The sequence below is a fragment of the Pantherophis guttatus genome, chromosome 3 (genome assembly GCF_059756535.1).
Source record: "Pantherophis guttatus breed Tessera chromosome 3, ASM5975653v1, whole genome shotgun sequence".
Lineage (NCBI taxonomy): Eukaryota > Metazoa > Chordata > Lepidosauria > Squamata > Colubridae > Pantherophis > Pantherophis guttatus.
Genome location: NC_142065.1, coordinates 59,324,585 through 59,347,597, shown reverse-complemented (window position 1 = coordinate 59,347,597; position 23,013 = coordinate 59,324,585). Strand labels below are relative to the sequence as shown.

The 23,013-nt window shown below is 38.3% G+C and overlaps 1 long non-coding RNA gene across 1 annotated transcript in view; it reads right to left on the bottom strand.

Annotated features, from left to right (window-relative positions):
• Positions 1–475: 475 nt before the first annotated feature.
• Positions 476–23,013, bottom strand: part of LOC148114605 (uncharacterized) — a 33,257-nt gene continuing 10,719 nt past the window's right edge. The window contains exons 2-3 of the long non-coding RNA XR_015733090.1: positions 2,358–2,500; positions 476–671 (exon numbers count right to left, since the gene is read on the bottom strand). This is a non-coding gene — a long non-coding RNA (uncharacterized LOC148114605). The remainder of the gene's footprint in view (positions 672–2,357; positions 2,501–23,013) is intronic.

Genomic DNA, 23,013 nt, shown 5'->3' with positions numbered 1-23,013 from the left:
CTTGAAAACATTTTGCTTCTCATCCAAAAAGCTTCTTCAGTTCTGAACGAATGGCGGTGAATAGAAGGATTTAAATTCTTTGCAGTTAATCATAGGCACTCTGAAAGTTGGTCATTAACTCTCTGAGAGTCGTTGAGGCCACTTGTGGGTTTATCTGTATCCTCAGAGTCACATGAATCAGAGTGCAAATAGCAATAGGAATAGCAGTTAGGCTTATATACCACTTGATATGCTTTACTGCCCTCTCTAAGTGGCTTACAGAGTCAGCATATTGCCCCCAACAATCTGGGTCCTCATTTTACCCACCTCGGAAGGATGGAAAGTTGAGTCAACCTTGATCCAGTGAGTATCAAACTCCTGGCAGCGGGCAGAATTAGACTGTAATACTGCATTCTAATCACTGTGCCACCGCAGTTCAGTATGGGTGTGGAACCTTCTTAGGACTGCTCAGACAAAACACACGGTATGCAAAAACTTTGTGAATTAGGTCAATTTCTTTATTCGCAGCATAATCAAAGTTAGAAAATGGTGGCTTTTCTGTGACATTGCCTCTTTCAGTTATAGCACTGTAAGCAACCATAAAGGAGAATATTTGTAGCTCGGGGTTGAAATGAAGGCTCCTTTTTCATCACTGGCACTGATGATGTTACCTAGCTTGGTTAATGAAGCATCTGCAAGAAAACAAACAAGCTCAGCAAGCAAGCAACATTCAACTTAAACATGAAAACAGAAGGCACAGCTTTGATTTCAATGCCTTCGGATTCTCTTTTCCTTATGGGCATCAGACAGAGAGATTTCTTGCCACAGCAATGACCTTGAAACACCTTGGAACCTGCATCTTTTCCACAGCCCCAGGCTGTCTCATTCCATCCTTGTTTTCCTTTTCTCCCACTCTCTTCTGGGTGTGTTTCTTGTCTGGACTACCTCACAAGGCTGACATCAGTTTTGCAAGTCAGAAAGTACATATCTTTCCTGTCACTTTTATAGCCCAAGAAACACTCTCTCTCTCTCTCTCTCTCTCTCTCTCTCTCTCTCTCTCTCTCTCTCTCTCTCTCTCTGTGTGTGTGTGTGTGTGTGTGTGTTGTGTGTGTGTGTGTGTGTGTGTGCGCGCGCGCGGTGGGGTCCTTCTAAGACTTTTGCCCTGCCCACATTCCTGCTAAATGCTAAGCTACCTCTTATCTGACCTTTGACCTGGTGTGGCTCTTTCCCTGTCTGCCAAGGTCAGTTCCACATCCCATTATATACACTGAGTTCAGTTCCAATAGTTTTAACTACTTGCCATTTCCTTTGTCCATTTTTGTTCACCTTCTCTTATGAAAGACTACGAAAGTGTGATACGCCTTATTTGTTTTTTTTCCGTTCTTTCCCAGTTCTAGGTTACCACAACAAGTGTCATTCATATGTCTGGGAGATCACATGATTGGATGATTGTTTACCTTCTCTTCTCTATCACAATGTCCATTTCTGCCACGGAATGCTGTGGGATAATTAGTTATTTAGTCATGCACATCTTTGGTCTATCATTCATATGCATGGGAACATAGGGGGAAAAAAGATTAAAGGAGATTATTCATGACTTGTCCACAAAGTCTTTTTTCCCCCATCGGACAGCAATTAGCAGAAAATTTGGCTTCCTATCAGCTATTTCACAAATTAACTTACTGTGACTGTCTTCCTGACTTTTAATCCCTTTCCTTCCCAGCAGCAAAATACTTGTTTCTCCTGGCACATAATCTTATCCCCACTGACAGCCGGGCCTGCGATATTCATCCCAATGCTTATCCTCATAGACATATTTCAAAGCCAGCCTTGCTAATAAAAACACAGCACAAAAAGAATGAAATGTATTTGACACTGCAGTGCCTTGACATCCCAGACACCAAGCCAGAAAAAACCATCAGGAAAATGGGTGAGAGGGAAAACAGTGTCAAAGGGATGGTTTGGAAGGTGTGTCATGTGTCTCCAGTTTACACAGATGTGACAATACTGGAATAAAATAATAGTTCAGGGTTTTTTTCCCTCAAGTTGCTAATGACTATGTCTGAATTGTCCCAAAGTCATATCTTGTCTGCCATTATTTCCCCATTTCTTTTATCTGATAAATTCCGGTCCTCTTGGACCTGAGCAACTTTAAACTGCAGCTTCTCCCTTTATTTCTTGTACCTTAAATTCACCCAGGCTAAGAGATTTATAGAGAAAAGCTCTTAGATACTGAATATCAGAATGAAAGAAGTCTCACTCCAAAATCTATTCAAGAACAGTTTAACTACTCTAGGTGGGAGCCAATTAATTAGATCAATTCATTGTTCAGCCTATTTTAACAAAGTTCTTCTTCAGAGCCAGATACAGGAGCTTACCTTTACCACTTTTATATGGAAAATTTATTAAAGTTCTCGGCTAGTCAAATCTTCCCTTGTTATGGGTTGAGTTGATTCCATCCTCCATATGCTGTTACACTCCTCTTTGTGTAATGATATATGAAGAAGAAGACTCATTTTTCCTTTGTTGTTATATGTTCCAGGTCAAAAAAAGAAATCTTACATTAATTTCCTCCTATTATATATAATGTAGCAAAGTTTTACACAGCAGCTATAAATGTGTGCAAACAATTGAATTCTGGTCTATATGAATAAACAATGTGAATGAATGGTCTACATGAATAATAAAATAACAATACTAATGTTTGTTCCATCAATCTTGGTCATGTATGTACAAATATTAAGGGTTACTTTATTAATATTATACTGTAGATTATTCAATTTTACAATGCAATTTATTTCCTAATTGTTACTTTATTGCACTGTATGTCTATCTGGGTTTATGTTTCAGTGACTGTTAATTTTAAGGGTGCTTTGATTTTCCTAAGCAATTTTAAAATTTAATGTCTAGGTTTAGTGTTAATAGAGTACAATGTTGCATCTTTTTACTTATAGACCTTTTTTTTTTTATTAATTTGATTTATATACCGCCCTACTCCCAAAGGACTCAGGGCGGTAAACAGGCACAAGATAAAACACATAGAATACAAAAATTTAAGGGCAGAAGTAAAATTGAATTAAATCAATTTAGCCCAAGACAAATTTAAAACCCCAGGTTAAGAACAAATTAAAATTTACATTAAAATTTACATTAAAATTTACATTAAAAAGAAAATGGGGGAAGTTAGGCCAGACCAGCCTGGTGAAATAAAAAGGTCTTGAGAGTGCAGCGGAAGGTGTGTAGATCCGTGATCCTCCGTATCTCTGGGGGGAGCTCGTTCCAGATAGTAGGTGCCCCCACAGAGAAGGCTCTCCCCCTGGGGGCTGCCAGCCGACATTGTTTGGCCGACGGCACCCAGAGGAGTCCCTCTCTATGAGAGCGTACGGGCCGGTGGGAGGCCTTTTGCGGCAGCAGGCGGTCCCGTAAATAACCAGGCCCTAAGCCAGTTTATGCGTCATGGTGAATTTTGTTATATCTTTTTTCAAGCTGGTCAAGCATAGGTGACCTAAGCAACCAAGGTGGTCTGCAGTCAATGTTGCCTTTCTCTAATTTTGAGTGAACATCTTCAATGTTCAGTCTGGAGATGAAGAGGATTTCATAGCAGTGCTTTCAAGCCTTGTATCACCAGCATTTTGCCAACTTCTATTTTCTACTGCTGTCATTCTCCCAGCCTTATCACATCAGTATCATCCTGAAAAAGTAGCTGCTGGTCTACAAGATAATAAATTTGTCCTGCCCATCAGATAGTCCATGAGTAAAACCCAATGGGGGATAGATCAAGTACAAAATGTCATGGGAGAAGTTACTTGTAAAAAAAGTCATGGAGCTAGAGAAAAGTTATGTGTGGCTTTCTGTGATCTATTAGGGAAGAAGGGAAGAATATCCCAAAAGATCAAGATAGTGGCCTTGATCACATGAGTTCTTGATTTTTCTGACTCCTTGGGGATGCTCCTACTTCTACTTATCTTCTCTATTGCATGACTCCTATTCTGCATTAACTCTGGGAGGCTATCAGGAATATGTGTGAATAGACACTTATTAGGTAATTAATAGTTCTGCCCTTAGACCTATATACCGCCACCATATCTGGTAAAAATTGGTTTTATCACTCCAGAACATTTGTTTTTAATTTAATCCCCATTGGAAAGATATCTATGCACCTGAAAACAATTGATTTCCCCAGCAAAAGCTTTTGTGGCTTAGATCCCACTAGGCAGACAAACAAGTTGGAGCAAAATATGTACAGTAGGGATAGACACAAAAATCGCTGGAAAGGAAAACCATTCTGTCTGACTATGATAGGGCCAATTAAATATGGTAAGGCTGTTTTGGACTGCAAATGTGAATGGATTCAGGACTTCTACTATAAAACAGATGCACACATGCAACATTTCCCTTAATTATCATCACTAACCTTTTCCAGACTGGATTGTTTATTCAAATAAGAACAATCAGCATCTTAATTGTTTTATGAAGAAGCATTGCAGTGCCTGCTCTTTTGCTCTTAATCCTCCATTTCTCTCTCTACGACTTATGAAATGCTTAATTAGTCATTATGATTCAGTTAAAAAAAAAACATTTACCCATGACAACAAATGACATGCAGAGGCATAAACAGACCCTTGAAAAAGCTTTCCAAAATTGAAGATAAGGCACAGATCAACAAATATTACCAAATCAGGAATGTATCAGGCTCCTTAAAATATATATATATATATATATATATATATATATATATATATATATATATATATATATATATATATATATATATATATATATATATATATATATATATATTGCCTACTGATGACAGCTAACGAGCTAGAAATGGATCTATTTAGGTCTCCCACCTAGCAGTGAGAGCTTGCTAGGTGTTAGAAAAGAAAAAAGCCCAGAACCGAGTAGATGAGATTCTACTGAGCTGGAGCTACAAAAAAACCTTGGCTACGTAGGGAAAACCTGGCTAGAAGAAAAATACACATAAACCCTACGAAGAAGTAAGAAAATTGATACTGTGCCTTTACAGGGAGGATATGGGTGTGGCCTACTGATGACAGCTAACGAGCTAGAAATGGATCTATTTAGGTCTCCCACCTAGCAGTGAGAGCTTGCTAGGTGTTAGAAAAGAAAAAAGCCCAGAACCGAGTAGATGAGATTCTACTGAGCTGGAGCTACAAAAAAACCTTGGCTACGTAGGGAAAACCTGGCTAGAAGAAAAACATATATATATATATATATACACACATACATACATAAGATGCATTTCTATATATCTCTAATGCATAGGTTTCAGCTGAAAAATGGTCATTATCAGACAAAATGAAAGATTATACATAATCATGGCTACATCTGTCCTTGTTCACTGTCACACCTGCTAGATGTGAAAGATCAGATCCACGCAATACAAATAAGATGATTAATTGCTACAAGCCTATGCTCAGGAATCTTCTCAATTAACAGTCAGCACCTGGTTAGAGTTAGATAAGAGTCAACGGCCCTCAAGGGAGGTTGGACTTAATTTATTTGTGGCTATGTAGGGATTCTAGGCTGGTTCCTCTTTTCAGTCTGCTCCCAGGTTCTGCCATTCCTTCTCCCAAGCCTATCAATGATCCTGATGAGCCATGATTATCTTCTATTAGAAATAAATCTTACCAGGTTCATTTCCAAGCTGGGAATAAAAAATGCAGACAACTGCTTGAAACAGAATTCAAGTTTATACCTGAGAGTGCAATGTTATCACCTTTAAAGCCCTTCCTGACTTGGGGCCAGGTTATCATCTTCTCCCAGTCATTTCTTTTCATCCAATTAGATACCCAGCAGGTTGGGCATGTTACAGGTCCTGTCAGCTAAAGAATGTCAATTAGTGGGGACCAAGAGAGGTGTCTTCTTTACCGTAGCCTATGCCCTCTGAAACATTCTCCTTTCAGATATCAGGATGATCCCAACCCTGCTGACTTTCTTTAAGGCCATGAAGACTTTGTTGAGTTACGGGCCCCATTTCTATTAAAGTTTATGATTACAGTTCCATTTGGTGCTGTATATAATTATTTTGCATTGTTTTACTTGTTTTATTTGTTTTCAATGTGTTTTATGTTCTGTGATGTATGCTGCTCAAAATCACTTATTGAGAGAGGTGGCTATAGAAATCAAATAAATATATAGCCAAGTTACAATACCCATGGCTTGCCTTTCTGCATCCAATCACTTTTAAAGTCCATTGATGGTCCCAGTTCTCTTTTAAACAGGATCCCTAGTTTGCTCATGGGAAAGATTTGACTGAGCTTGTCAAAGTCAGTTCTAGCTCCTTTACATCAGCCAAATTTGCCAATTTGCTCGTTTTCTATAGGTAGCAAAATTTGGAATGAATATTAGTAAAACATCTACAAATCAAGGTCACTCAGATTAATGAGGCCTTATCAGAACTGGCATAGGGAAAGAAAAAAACGAACATTCACATTATCGTAAAGGAGTAGTGCTTACATTGGTATATGTTATGTGAAATGAACTATCAGATATTTTCTTTGCCTTTTACTTTAACTATATGAGAGACAAGAAAGAAGGTCATTTCCTTTCCCTTTCCTTGTTTAGTAATATTTCTGGATTGCACTTGAAGTGTAACATCTCTGCTTACTCTTCGCTTGCATTCTCAGTTCTTCTCTGATATGGTTGCCGGTCTGAATGCCATTGTGAGAGAAAGGAGTCATGAACATTTTCTCCTGTGCATTTCTACACTGTGGCATTTAATAAGTATGCTCTAATATTTCCAAAGGTCAATTACAATCATATTACTCAAGCATCACCTTACTGTGAGATTAGAAAACCAATTAGAAACAGGGCTAACAGGCATTTATTCAACAACCATGCAAAGTATGGTTGGCTGCCTAAATTAAAAAAAAAAAGTTGCAAAGACAGGTTGCTGCTTATGTACTTAGCTATGATCTTATGCAAACCTTCTTGGGATTAAGATTCATTAAAAACAGTAGAATGTGCATTTGCTGAAGAGCAAGACGGGGATCAGTTTAGCACACAATCTAATACATTTCATCTTCGGCATAGATCTGGAAAAGTGAATCATCGGCTATATCAATGCAATAAGTATTTATATAAGTGAATCTATACAATGCCTTCCAAGCTGATCAGCAATAAGGGCAGAGTGGAAGCTACCCTCTAAAATATGCAACTATTCTCCAATGTTAAAGGTGGAGATGTTCTTCAGTGTTTGGTGATTTATCCAATTTCTCATATTTGGAGTGCCAATATTGTATAAAAACAAACCATGGAAGTATCTCTTGATCCTCCTGAAATTTCTTAACCTTCATACACAGTGAAATGATTGTAATGTTCCATTTCAAACAGTTCCACATATTCTTTTGTTTTTCTCCAGACTTCTGACATCTCACCAGTTCTTCAGAAGTTTTGAAAAATTACAGCCAGTGGTTCTGAGATAAATTCTTCTAGTCCCTTCAGTATCCTAGGATATAATTCACTTGGCTCAAAAGGTATCAGTTAACACAGCAAACTGTTCTCCTACTACACCTTTACTCATCCTGAATGGTGTTCCCCACTTTTCCTCAAATACATTAGAAAAGGCGTTCTGATACCACTGTTTCCTCACTGCAGCAGTCTTGATTAGAATCATGGGAGCAGGAAAGTAAATTAAAATGATTTTTAGAAATAGCTAATTGAGGTGGGAATGCCACGATTTGCTAGCAAAAAATTGTTGAGGGAGGAGGCTTTAGATTTGTGTCCCCTATTCCCATCCCTCAATGATGTTTGAGGATGATTGCTGCTTGAAGGAGAACAACTTCAATCATCAAGGCAAGAAGAATAGGTGTCCATAGATGAGTGAGCACCCTGGACCCACCTTCAGGAACAAATCCATCTGCTAATCCTAAAAATGCTGTGCTTGCTTATCACTCTTTTACATCATTGCATCAGGTGCAGATTTAAATACAATTCACCATCAAATTTCTTTGGCCTTGAGTTTTTTATATGTTCATTCTATTCTGTTTTAGATCTTATTAGGGTTATGTTTTAGGACAGTCTCCTTCAGAAAGAGTTTTCTTCAATTAAATTAATCAATAAACTCAGTGGTGGGATTCAAATAATTTAACAACCGGTTCTCTACTCTAATGACCAGCTGGGTAGGCATGGCTCAGTGGTCATATGACCATGTGGGTGTGGCCAACTCAACATCACTCAGGTCGATGGGCACTTTGCCTTAGCTGTTACAATGTAATAAGGGTTAACCAGAGAGGCAGTTTCTATAAGCAGGGCAATAAAGGTTAGGCTAGAAACAACAGCAGAATGTTTCCTTCCTGCCTTCCTTACAGGATTAGCCCTGTCAAGTGGGGAAAAAAAACAAAATAAGATTTCTTCCAATAACCGGTTCTCCGAACTGCTTAGAAAGTTTACAACCGGTTCTCCCGAATAGGTGCAAACTGATTAAATCCCACAACTGAATAAACTAGAGCAAAATTGCAAATTGTAATGTGAACTGAATTGTTAGAAAGTAATCTTGTTTCTCCTTTACTGATATACTGTACCATGATAGGGAAAGATTACCAGATGGATGCAATTTTTCTTTTCTATACAACTACAGTATCTGTCAATGATCCTAAATGTATTTACTTTACTCTAAGAGAAAACCATTGACATCAACAAGAGTTAGCATCGTAGTATGTACATTCTTGTAAGATTTCAACTTTCAAAATTCAAGAACTAGTTTTAATAATGGGATTTGTAGTCATCCTATATCCATGTATCTATTTATTTCCTGCTAACTAGTTGTCTAATTTAGCATTCCTGTTTGGAAGACAGGGATAATCATGCTGCATTTAATTGTGCTGTGTGCTTTACACAGCACAATTTAAGAGCATTTGGGTGTCAATTTTGCTTCTTTTTCCCAGAGGACACAGCAACATAAACTCCGGATGCTTTCTGTCCATTAATTTCCCAGGAGCAATGAATGGTAGCTATAAAGAAAATAAGAAATATGTTAAAATTATGAAAGCCTATCAGAAAATAACAAGATTGGGAATGTGAAGCTCATAAGAACTTAGAAAGCCATGAATGATAATGAAAATGGCTTCTATCAGTTACTTGTGACAATACCAAGAAAGATTAAAACAACCACAATCTCTCTTGCAGCAAAGAAATCCAGGAAGACGACAACTTTTCCTAAATATAAACATGTAGAACTCTATGATGTGTTACTTGCTATTATGTTTAATCTGTCATCAGCACTGAAGTTAGAGGAAGATTTACCAGCTGACTTTTCAATCACTATTAATGGTTCCAGCTTACCATCTAGCTTCCCTCTGCCCACACATGAGCATGTAAAATGTAGGCAGGGGAAAGATTTCTGAGCTGGTAAAAATATATATTCAAACACAGATGTCAAATTAAGGGAAATGATTGAACTTAGGGATGAAGTTACAGGAAGCTAAAGGAAAGGCAGATCTCAAGAACAGTAAGATGAATCTCCAGTCCAGTAGTGGGATTCAAAAAATTTTACTACCAGTTCTGTGGGCATGGCTTGATGGGCATAGCTTGGCTTAGTGGGCGTGGATTGGTGGGCGTGGCAGGAGAAGGATACTGTAAAATCTCCATTCCCTCCCCACTCCAGGGGAAGGATACTGCAAAATCCCCATTTCCTCCCAATCAGCTGGGACCTGGGAGGCAGAGAATAGATGGGGGTGGGGCCAGTCAGAATTTTTACTATCGGTTATCTGAACTACTCAAAATTTCATCCCATGTTTGGAATCGGGAAGGGGATTGCGGTTCGGGTGGTAGACCCGCGATCCCCTTCCCGATTCCAAAAATGGGGTGTGTGCAGAGACAAAAAAAAGTGCACCGTGTTTCAAGCGGCAGATCTGGCCAGGAGGAAAGAGAAGAGTCTGCTGAGAAGGAGAACGGGGGCGCGCGGCTCTGCAATGTGCAGAAAAACACTTTCAGGTGGCAGCGCTACAATCTCCTCCCCGAATCCAAAGCACTTCCCAGTTCCCTGCTGCACATTGCAGGGGAACTGGCCGCCACCTGAAGTGCGACTCTTGAGATTTGCATTGGGGAATCCAGGCAGTGATGGCTGGAAAGGAGGAACGTTTCCCTTTAGGGGCTCCCATTCAGCTTGGCTTGGCTCCTGGGCGGAGAGAGGGCTTAGGCAGCGGTGGCGGCGGCTCCTCATATTGCTGGGGAGTGAAGTCAGCACAGCCAGAGGGGTGACCAGCCGCAAATCGTGGCACCTGCCTTGTTCCCCAAAGCTGCTGGGCAGATTCCCCCCCCGTCCCGAAGAGGGACGGTTGTTCCTCAGGCTGGGCCCCGACCCGGATCCCTGCTGCCTGGAACTGGCCAAAAATGGCCAAAGGGTGTGGACCAGCGGGGGGGGGCTACATTCGGCGTATAAGACGCACCCAGATTTTCACCCCCTTTTTGGGGGTAAAAAGGTGCATCTTATACACCGAAAAATACGGTAAGGAAGGAAAGCCAAACTTTTTCCAAATGGGATTTAATTCTGATAGGCTAGCTATCAGGTGGTGAAGATGGGATTTAGAAAACTGATATTGTAACAGAATCACTATATTAACTGTCTGGTGAAACCACCAATTTAATTTATCGTCTAGCTACAACTAAGTAAGATATACTGAAGTATTTTTGTAGTGGCAGCTGAGCAGATCTAATCAGCTGCAATTTTCACATCATTTTTCTCTTGACAGAACTGAGTCTACTTACTAGGGACACAGTGGATCATCTCAATGCAGACTCATCTTTCAGTTGCACATGAGACTTTTAGGAAACTAAAATAAACGACAAACTTTAACAATTGAACAGTATCAACTCAAATGGAGTATTCACTCATGCCCAATGTCTGTGGGAACAGCCAGGTCTTCAAGGCTCTCTTAAAGGATAGCAGTCTCAATATCTTTTTAAAAAGCCACTGCAAAATATATTGCACCTATGGTATATAATCATTCTCCACCTCACAAATAGATAGACAGGAGCTTGCCTGCCAGTCTGTTTGCTTGCTTTCCTCCCAAAACCACCAGTAGGACTCGTATAGGGTTGGGTAAAGGACTAATCTAGAATTAAAAAGTACTTTTCAGGACATCATCAGTTCATTTTCAGCATTAAGTTTAGACCATTGTTTTGCTCATAGCCTGTCTCATAAAACTAAAAATAGCTTTGTTTGCTCTAAAGAATGTCTTTTTTTCATTGATATCTTATGTATATTATGAGCAACTTTATTGATATCTTTCATTTCTGTATTGAATTAGTGCGCAGATTACGGTAACTGATTTGGCTTCTTTGGGACAAATTTTAATTAAGAGATCATTAATTTAGAACATCTTCTTGACAAGTCTCTCTTTTCTTTGCAACTTCAAGGACATGGAAATGTAGATAATACAGAGGTCACAGCTCAGGACAGGCCACTTCTTCTAATCTGACTTTGAAATAACTTATTTAGATTTGCAGAAAAGAACTTAAATTTCTTCTACACCAATAATTCACCTTGCAACCCATTCAGTAGTGCTGACAAAACAAGGTTATAGAGCAAGGCAACTCCAGTCAGCAGAATGAACAGAAGGTTCCCTAAAGGCAGCAGAGTTTAACATAATTTGAAAGAAGTGAAATAGCTCACTTGGTCATAGAAAAGCAGTCATATATTTATAAGTGATATGATAAAACCACATGCAACCATTACATTCAGAAACAAGTTATGTAACTGCTCCTCTGTCCATTCCAAATTCAAGGATTTTTAGGATTTGGTTAAGTAGTTGAATTTCTGTTCATTTATCTTCATAAAAGCTGTGATTATATATATTAATCCCTCTGTGGGTATTTTCCTGTGATACAAAGGTTTTCTGGCAATCAACCCCCTTCACTTTATTATCTTGGACCAGACAATAGGGAAATGGAACTAAACCAAAAAAAATCAGAAATCCACTAGAAAGAGAAGGAGCTGAACAAGTGGAAGAGATAAAATTGAAAAGGATAGGTGATATGCTTTAAAATAATCCCAGGATTGGAAGATTCAAATAATAAGGTAGATCTTGAAAATAGGAACTGCAACTGACCAATTTATTTCTCTAGAACAGAGATCTTCAAACTTGGCAGCTTTAAGACTTGTGGACTTCAACTCCCAGAATTCTCCAGCCAGCATACCTGGCTGGAGAATTCTGAGAGTTGAAGTCCACAAGTCTTAAAGCTGCCAAGTTTGGGGACCCCTGCTCTAGAAGTTAAAGAAGGTCTGTATTGGAGAGGAAATGTGTGTATATTGTGCTTTATCCACAACTAAACTATTGACTGAACTGAATAGAATTCCACCTAGGCAATGCACAGCAAATGTATCCGTGACCTATGTAGCTATAGAAACCTAAAAAAATAAAAGATGTGTATAATACTGATTTTTATATTTAATACATTCTTCTTGCTATCCTCTGCTCAAGTACATTAGATGGAACTGACAGGCCTTGACGTACCTATATTCATCATAATGAATCCCTAAAAAAAACCAATAAAAATATCCAGAACATCTCAAATCAGATTAATAAATAAATGTTGGAAGAGATGGAGGTGGAGGAGACAGACAGACAGACAGACAGACACAGGATCTACATTTCAAATGGAGCCACTAAATATTGTCTCTATTGTTGACTTTATCCCATGGAGGAGAATCCTTGGAGATCCAGATGGTCCTAATCCTGATGGCCTTTTGCAAGGTGTGAAACATTTGGATGTTCACACAGGCATTTGAAGGAATGGTTTTTCAATACCTGGCATATGTTATAGAATAGTTTTTATGTTGATTTCTTTGAACTACCGGTATGCTATTTGTTGTTGTTTTAATCTTTGTAGGCTGCCCAGAGTCACCTTTGTGACATGTGTGCTATACCAATAGTTTAATTTAATAAATAACTGAAAATTATACATTTGAATTATAATGCTAGAAAGTAAACACGGGAAGCACAAATGTAGCCACGTATATTGCAACAACGGCAAGCATTAAATCAATAGTTTGAGTGCAGTTTTCTGAAGAGCAAACAAAACCACATAATTGCCTTCTTTTCTCTATATCCCTTCTTTGCACTGTTGGAGGGGGGAGACTAAAATAGTTTCAACTGATCTGAAATATTTTGATATCTAAGACAAAAGACAAGATAGTGATTCCCACCCCACATCTTTCATCCCATGGAGGGGATTTAAATAGCCTGGAGAGCTAACCTGATTTCTGTTCTGGCTATGACATCATTTCCAAGAGCAGCAGAGTGGCATAGAGAGCAATGGCTAGAGCATATAGAAAACACAGCCTAGCCCACCAACATCTTGCTGCTGTTCCCAAGCGGCCAATGGTGATCATCGCTGATGGCAGCTTCAGTCTGCCAAACATTAAGGATTGACTTCCTAATCTTTTTAGATGGATACTCTGCCTGGGATGTGCCTGAATTGAGGATGGAAGATTTTAGGATTAATTCTCTCCTTCAGTCTCGCTCCCTGTTCCTCTCCATTCTTTAGCCTTAGAAGCTCTACAGAAGAGTCAAACTGAGTGAGCAAATAATGCAAAATTTGCACATCTATGCCTCGGTTGTTGTTTATACTCTTTTTCACTATGAGTACAAGGAAATGAATGTTTTCTCCCTTGTTTGACTTTTGACTAAATCCCTAACCTGTTATTAATTTGGCTGTTTCTTGACTCATTAAACAGCTTTTGGAAAAGACATTATATTGTGGCAACTAATTAAGTATTCCTACTTCCCTGAAAAAAGTGACTTTCCTTCGACATTGGCCTCTCCCGTACATAGTTAACAGCAAACTCGTTCAACAAATTCTGACTTGCTTTTCATGAAAGTCACCTATTTTCTCACTCTGGCCTGATCTTTGATGTGCAAATATGCACAATAATATAAGCTCTCACATTAGTGGAGTCACCTCAAGCTATGAGCAAGCGAGGGAAATCATAGAACAATTTATTTCAAAATATTTTTTTAACCTTGCTCTATAGCCAAGAAACATTCCTGGAGCAGATGACAAAGACCTAATATTGATCCTGTTGCTAGTTGGCTTTGGGTCCAATTGAAACTATGTTTTTTAAAAACCCTTTATAGAACAGCAAAGGATAGGTCAGAAAATGTTTTTTAGCCTTCTCTGAGTTTTGACCGTTCTTTTCATAGCTGAAGGATAATTAATGTTCAGTAGTTAGTCCATATGGCACTATTATCACCCTCCATTTTCTTAATGTAAGCCTTCAAGAATTCTGTCATACTCCTTTAAAAAATACACCCTGGAGACATATGTTATTTATGACACAATCAAGGTCAGTTTCGACATATCCCAAAGCTGGTAAAAAAGTAGAAAATAATATGGTTTTTAGGTTTAAGATTTCCTTATTTAAAGAGAATCAGCAGCCAATCATTACTGGGTATAGTGAAATTCACTTTATCTGAATATAACCCTGATTCAGTCTTCTATAAACAATAGAGCAAATGTGTTAAGTCCCTTGTATTTTAAATATTCAAATGGCAGTTGCAGATTTTAATGCTAAACACACCCAATAGGTCCCATGAAACATCACTATGTTTAGGTAATCATACCTAAGCATGATATTTACCATGCTGTGGTAAATATCAACCTTAAGGCTGGTTAACATACCTTTTATATATCATGCTTATTAATATACAGGATAATAATTGTGCCAAAATATCTGTTCATGCTGATTACATTTACATGTTTCCTGGCACTCTTGGGAGGGGGTACAGTTTTGTTTGTAACATTTTACATCATGCCTCTGAAATTGTCCCTGTATTATTATGTGATATTATACCATTATTTTACTGTTTTGTATTTCAGGTATATTGCTTCAAGATCTTGGATTGTTAGGCTAAATGATGGCTGTTTGGCTGGATGAATGAGCTGTGAAATAATCTACGCAATCATTTAGTGCAATGCCCATATCTTTGTACATAGGAATGGACCTATGTAAATTAAACTGAAACATGAGAATTAGTGGATCAGAATTCAATGGCCCATTAAGCTTTAGATTACGCTCATTTTTGCTATGGTGAAAGTTAATGAGCTTGAAAGTAATGCTAAAATTAACAAGCCTCCTGAGATACAGATCAGATTTGAAATATACATTCAAATTATTCAATTTAACCCTGTGTTTTGCAGGTCAGGTTCAAATGTTGCAAGATATAATGAATTTATACAGATTAGTCAGGCCAGGAGTGTGAGCCTGAAATAGGCCTGCTTACTTAGAATTTTGTAACAATTCCCCAACACTAGATATGGCAAACAAGCCAACATACATTCCTCCAGAGATCAGAGTAACCCAATCCCTATTAGGATTTTTAGTGTTGTTTTTTTTTTTTACAGAAATAGCATATGTGGGTATATTATATTTTGATAATTTTGAGTTTTAACCCAATTATGTATATGGACATAAGCAGCTTTGAATCACTTGTGACTGGATTAGCATGTAAGGCTTAATATATGCAAGAAAGTCCATACTTAGCAACCTAATTGGGACCTGCAACTCTGCTACTAAGGGCCACAGAAGCGAAGCAGAAAATCACATGACTACAATGGGCATACAAACTCACTTCCCTTTCGGTTTTTAAGCAAAACCCTACAATTGCTAAGCCAACCACACAACCATGACTTAAGATTTTACTTCCATTTCCACTATTCACTCTGCTTGTTGCAAGCATCTTGCAAATGACTGCCAGATGCTGCAACAGTCATAAATAGGAGGACTGGTCACATATCTTCGAAGGACTACCTGTAAAATAAATAAATAATATAAGAACAAAAGCAAAAGGTCTGAAAGTATTTGCAGAAGATGATTGTTAAAGTGCTCTTTACCACTTAACAATCTGCCACCTAAGTCTATTATCATAGGAATTCTGGATGCCATTCTGTGTTCTTTAACATAATTATGATATCTTATACAGTGGTGAAATTCAATATTTTTTTATTACTGGTTCTGTGGGTGTGGCTTCATGGGCGTGGCAGGCGTGGTAGGCGTGGCTTTGTGGGCATGGCAGGTGAAAGATACTGCAAAATCTCCATTCCCACCCCACTCCAGAGGAAGGGTACTGCAAAATCCCCATTCCCTCCCTACTCCTGGGGGAAGGTTATTGAAAAATCTCCATTCCCATCCCACTGTGGGGCCAGCTAGAGGTAGCATTTATCAGTTCTCTAAACTACTCAAAATTTCTACTACCGGTTCTCCAGAACCTGTCAGAACCTGCTGGATTTCACCCCTGATCTTATACTTCATAAGGTAAATGTGCTGCTGTACTTTTACATGTGATTGTGCTCATCCCCCACAAGGCCTATGGTAAAACCCCATTGTTTCTTTCAGCACTTGGCTCCACAGACTCACATTTCTGCAGTAATCAAAAATGGGCCCTTCCTGCACTAAGAGTTCTCTCTGATTAGCCTTGATTAGCTGTTAGATGTCTTACAACTTCAGCAAAGCCTGATTGGGAAATATTATTTCTTCCTTCTGTTCTTCAGTATTTTCTTCCTTTTATCTGGACTGAAAAGTGAAGCTGATGTGCATTTCACTGATGAAGAATTGAATCACAGCTTAGGTCAGTGATGGCTAACCTTTTTGCCGTTGCGTGCCAAAAGCGGGGGGAGTGCAGGGGGGTCATGTGTATGTGTGCCCACACCCATAATTCAATGCCCCCTGCGCTCCTCTGTGCATGTGCACGCGATCCCCTATGGTCCCCCCGCTTTTGGCCCTTCACAACAAAAAGATTACCGGTGGGCCCTGTAGGCCCATTTTTCACCCTTCCCAAGCTCCAGAGGCTTTCTAGGAGCCTGGGGAGGGCAAAAACAGCCTTCCCCACCCCCTTGGAGACTGGAAACAGCCCATTTCCTGACTTCTGGTGGGCCGGAAAGGCCCGAAGATCAGGTCACTGGCACGCGCATGTGTGCTGGAGCTGAACTAGGGCAGTGCTTGTGTGCTCACAGATATTGCTCCACATGCCACCACGCATGCCATAGGTTCGCCATCACGGGCTTAGGTTAAAAAAAAAAATCAAAGGGCCTTGAGAGACCAGTGCTATACTGCAATTTGATTTAGCTTCTTCTCCAGAACTACAATCTGCTTCTATTGGTTTCTATGATGCATTCTGTTTACCCATGAGATCATTGTAACAGAATAACAGATTGGAAGGGGCACTGGAGGTCTTCTAGTCCCTCCTCAAGCAGGAAACCCTATACTATTTCAGACAAATAGTGTCCAATCTCTTCTTCAACACCTCCAGTGTTGGAGCACCCACAACTTCTGGAGGCAAGTTTCTCCATTTATTAATTGTTCTAACTATCAAGAAATTTCTCCTTAGTTCCAGGGTGGTTCTCTCCTTGATTAGTTTCCATCCAGTGCTTCTTGTCTTACCCTCAGGTGCTTTGGAGAATAGCTTGACTCCCTCTTCTTTGTGGCAGCCCCTGAGATATTAGATCACTGCTAATGTCTTCCCTAGTCCTTCTCTTCATTAAACTAAACATACCCAGTTCCTGCAACTGTTCTTCATATGTTTTAGCCTTCAGTCCCCTAATCATCTCTGTTGCTCTTCTCTGCACTCTTTCTAGAGTCTCAACATCGTGGCGACCAAAACTTTATCAATATTAGGTTGTTGGTTTAAGCTTGAGCTTGGCAATTTGGTTGTAAATGTTTCATCACCATTCGAAGAGATATCATCAGTGCGTTTTGAGTTGTGGATTGAGTTGTATCATTATTTGATTTGTGTTTTTATCTGGAAGCTTCTGTGCTAGATCCAAAGCTATTTTGCCCCAATATAGTAGTATTGGACTAAGCACTGAAGATACAGCACTATTTTTTTCCTAATACAGTAGTATCTTCTTGGACTAAGCATTGATACACCCGATATATCACAACCCACCTGCATTTGCAGGCTTCCCCTTCACTGTATTTTTCCAGTGCCTGTTTCTTTTAGTAATGGTGTACATGGAAGTGCAAAAATGAATGTTTCTAAAACATTCCACATGCACAAAAAATCAGGATGATTCGTAAAGGCTACAAACTGAATAGTGAACAATCTGACAGGAAGAAAAGGAAGCCAAAGGTCATCATCAAAGCAATCTTTCATTTCAGACTCATTTTCTTTCAAATGAAAATAACAAACAACTTCAGGGTTTATGGAAATGAAGTCATCAGTGATGCAGATTGTTTTTAATTAACTGGGACACCAAGGAAGCCCAGAGGGTTGCAGTTAATCTTTGCAGTAATGATATTCTGTTGTATGGATGGTCAACTGCAAAAGTTTAGAATTTCTGTATCTTTAAATGTTGGGGGGGGGGAGAGAATTTCAACACGTACCGTGTCTGTTGGATCAATTCTGCATAACTTCATAATTCTAACTAAAGGCAGTTACTAAAGGCAGTTTCTGACTGTATTGAACCCTGGAATAATTATCCTGATTCAGCTAACTCATCTATCTGTGACCAAGTGTCAGTTCTTCAAAGTACACCAAACAAGGAAATCAAAATTATGGATGCTAATACTACCTTTATTATAAGGTTACAGTAATCTTGCAAATCTGAATACACTTTCCCCCTTCCTCCCTTTATCTTTGTAAAACCTATTGTAGGTAGGGTCCTGTCTGAGATGCTTTTTCAAATTACATTTGTGTCCAGACTCAGATTTCTTTTATCTGACCATTGTCATAGTTGAAGTACTTCCTTCTGTTCCTCAGGTTTATTTCTTCTTCCCATTATAGTCCTAACATTGGTTATTTCCAATCCCATTTTACCAAGACTGTTTATATAGTTATAATCATACTGTTCATTAGTACTCACACAGAGTTGATTGATAATATAGTTAATCTTTTATTATTGTAATTCAGCTGATTATTTATTCAACTTTTATCTTTATGATCTCCAATTCTATTTGTACATCTCTGCATTTTTTCTAACAGATAGAACGATCGATATTACCCCAATTCTGAAGCAATATGATCTGTTCAAAGTTTTGAGCATGAAGTTATTTTGAAATTCTTACAAAGATAAAAAGACGGAAATCATTTGTACTTGAAATCACATAACTTTTTTTTTAAAAAAAACACACATTTAAATAGGCTTTCATCAACTGATGGAGTCAGTTGTATTATTGTGATGTACATGGGGATGTTTTTGAAAACAATCCAGAAATTTCATCAGGTTCAAAATAGAATAGTTATTGCTCATGGGAACCTGCCAGTACAAACAAATTATGTCAGTACTTCACCATCTTCCTGGCTGCCAATCCATTTCTGAGTCTAATTTAAAGAGCTGATTTTAAAGCATCCAAGACAGTGGTGAAATCCAAATTTTTTACTACTGGTTCTGTGGGTGTGGCTTGGTAGGCGTGGTGTGGTGTGGCTTGGTGGGCATGGCAGGGAAAGGATACTGTAAAATTTCCATTTCCTCCCCACTCCAGGGGAAGGATATTGCAAAATCTCCATTCCCAGCTAGAGGCCAGCTAGAGGTGGTATTTGCCAGTTCTCTGAACTATGCAAAATTTCCGCTACCAGTTCTCTGAACTCCTCAAAATTTCCGCTACCGGTTCTCCAGAACCTGTCAGAATCTTCTAGATTTCACCCCTGATCCAATATCTTGAAGCAAAGTTATGTGGGAAAGCACTTTCTACCATACATACCAGTGGTGGGTTGCCGCTGGTTTGCACTGGTTCTATAGAACCGGTAGTAAAACCAGCGGGAGGCTCCGCCCACCAACCCCGATGTCATCAGAATGCTTCTGCTCATGCGCAGAAGAGCGCGTGTGCGCGGCCCCGTTGCAAACCAGTAGTAAAGGTAAGTAAAACCCAGCCCTGATACATACCTAGCCAGATCTCAAGATCTGCTATTCAGGCCCTCCTTCAAGTTCCCTAATCAAAGAAGGTGAGGGCCTTTTCTTTGGTGGCAATCCATTTACAATCCTTTCCAAAGAAGCTCACCTGGGACCCATGTTAGCATATTTTGGCACCAGGTGAAGACTTTTAATATTAAGTCTTGTGAATAAGAAGACTGATTTAGATGTTCAATATTTTAATCATATCTATATTATAGATTTTTTTTTACCATCTTGCTGTTGCCTAATTTCTGTGGTGGTTTTATTGTCTATTTTAATTAATTAATTATATTATTGATATTAACAATACAATATTAATTATTGCGCATGCTTTAAACTCGGAGTATTTTATTCCAAACCTAGAGACTCTTGGCAATTTGGGAAGTTTCATTTAAAAAAACTAAATTAAAAAAATCAATAAATAGGAATAGAGCAAATCTATATTTAAAATACTATATACAATCCTCATTCCTCCATCTCAGAAAAGTTTGTCTTAATGTAAAATCTTATTAAAATCTAAAAAGGGTGGGAGTAGTTTAACTGATTTGTTATTAAAAAATCAAAAGTTAGGTTAAAGTGCTAATAATCAAAAAGCTTATTTTTCTTGCAATTCTAAATGTACAATTTCATATTGCTTCATTACTATTTTTTCACATAATTTATGAAGTGAAAATTGAGCGATGACTATTGCCTATTTCAATTAACCTTCACAATGATTCCTCAAACATAAACCAAGATGACAGCTTTGTTACAAAATCTAGATTAATATTCCTGAGGGAAGGCTACTGAATCATACTAGAGTGTTCCATACTTCTTTCAATTGTGTTATGTCAATTATACAGTTAACACAGTCATCTTTCTGCTACTGCATTGTAGTTAAGCTGTATATCCACTGATCCTGTACTGCCTTCACAAAAAGATATGGATAATCGTGTCCTTTCCTCTGAAGATAAAAAACTCATTCTGTCACCTCCAGCGGGGAAATTGTTTTGAAACCTATAGTTCAATTCCAACTCAGCAGATAAAGAAGTTTTGAATTATGTATCATATTTCATACAGAACTCATTCCTTTCAACAACCCTCCTATCTTTTTGTAAGGGCCTAAAGACATGACTGTGCCAGTTGGCTTGGGGCTCCAGTGAGGGATCAGGACAATGGAGTTGGTTGACTATGTAATAACGGACCCCACTTTCCCCCCACACTCCCGCCCTCCCCATGTGTCTTTGGTTGTAAGGTTTGATTTTAACATTTTATGTTTTAATTAAGATGTAACTGTAAACTGCCCAGAATTACCTTATGGTAAGATGGGCAGCCAATAAATTTAATTATAAACAAACAAATAAATGTATGTACAGTGTAAAAAGTACTACTTTGCTACACAGCTTTGTGCATCTTACTATTTTATGCAGCCCCTAGATCAGTGTTTCTCAACCTTGGTAAACTTTAAGATGTGTAGACTTCAACTCCCAGAATGCTGGAATTCTGAGAGTTAAGTCCACACATTTTAAAGCTGTCAAGGTAGAGAAACATGGCCCTGGCTTGAATTCCCCTTTTAAAAGCAGAGCATTATTTCCATGGCTGAAATAATGAAATATAAAGGAGGAAGGAAGGAGCACTCATCATAGACAATAGGAAATTCAAGACAACATGGTAGTGCATCAACAGTAAATAAGCAGCAGATGAAGAAATTTATAGCTGGCTCCTATGTCTTATACTTTATTTATTCTCCTATAAAGATTTACTCTCCTATAAAGTTCTCAGACACAGAAAGTGTCTTGCAGCAGTTCAGTTTTTGATCTGGTCATCAACTCAGGCTCTTTACTCTCAATGTAAAGAGGGATGGTAGAAGATTTTAAGCTGGCATGACTGACTAGTCATTATACATCAAATCCAATACATCTGCAAATTCATTGAGTAAGGAATCTTAAAGGATGATTATTAGATTATCACTGTCCTGTCCTATCCTATCTTTGCCCTCCAAATATGATAGGGCCATAAGCATCTTTTCAAAGGAGAGACTTCACCCAGATCTAGTTTTAATGATCCTAATAGGGAAATTATGAAGGATGTCATTTTTTTCTAGCCACTGGGAAGTAGAATAATTCAAGCAGATATGGTGTGAAAGAAGGAAGGTGAGACTACATACATAGTGGAGAACAACTAAAAATATGAAAGACGAGAACAACTATGGCAAGTATCAGAAATGAATCCCAACTATTTGGGGTTAGTGTAGAATTGGATTTTTGAAAATGCATTGTAAACAGTTTTTCAAAATGGCTGCCAGTGGGAACAGCAGTTTCCTGTTTGGAAAAGACTTCCTATTATAGATGTGGCAAATCACATAGCATCTGTAGTTTGGTTTTGGGAATGTTATTACCATTCAGCAAACATTAGGTACAAGTGAGAAAAAGAGATTTTTCGTGTCTAGATCCCTAGTTCATCTGAATGCTTACTTACATATGGCCACCATGTCCTCCTGTGTATGTGTGTTTTCTTTTGCTGATAAGGCAATCCAAATACCTTGATGCTAGTAATCATAGACTAATTCTGCAATTGCTAAAGAAAAATTGGAAGGAGGCTGGTTAGTCACAGTTTTCGGTTTTTTTCTTAGTCTTGATGGATTCTTATCTTATCCCCACCAGAATGCAGGCGTATCTATGTTATTTCATTTATAACAAAAAAATAAAGAAATGAAGTTTGGGGCATGAATTTACGTTAGAGTACGCATGCATTTGCTACTGATGCATTTAAAATGCCTAATTATTTCTTTTTTCTTATCTTCATTTATTAATTTTAGTGAGAAGCTGAAGTACTGGTGTGTACTGCAGAAGTTACTGTATCTGATGTTTCAAATAAATCCCACTCCACTCATTAACACAGGTGGAGCTTCTGATGAATACAGAGTTGATTAGTATATAATTTATGGCATTCATCAGCATATGATTTTTAATTTTTTTAACAAAAAAAAGTGAGTGAATTTAGATTGCATATAAGCTATTTCACATGGAAGATTGTATCTGTGTTATGTATCTACATTTCACATACATAATTGCCCCATAATTTCTATTTTTCTGTCCATAGAGAGAAAGAATACTTCAAGTTAGTTTTTTTTTAAAAAAAAAATAGCATCAACTAGGATTACAATACTGAACGTTTTGCTAAATGCTTCAGAAGTTA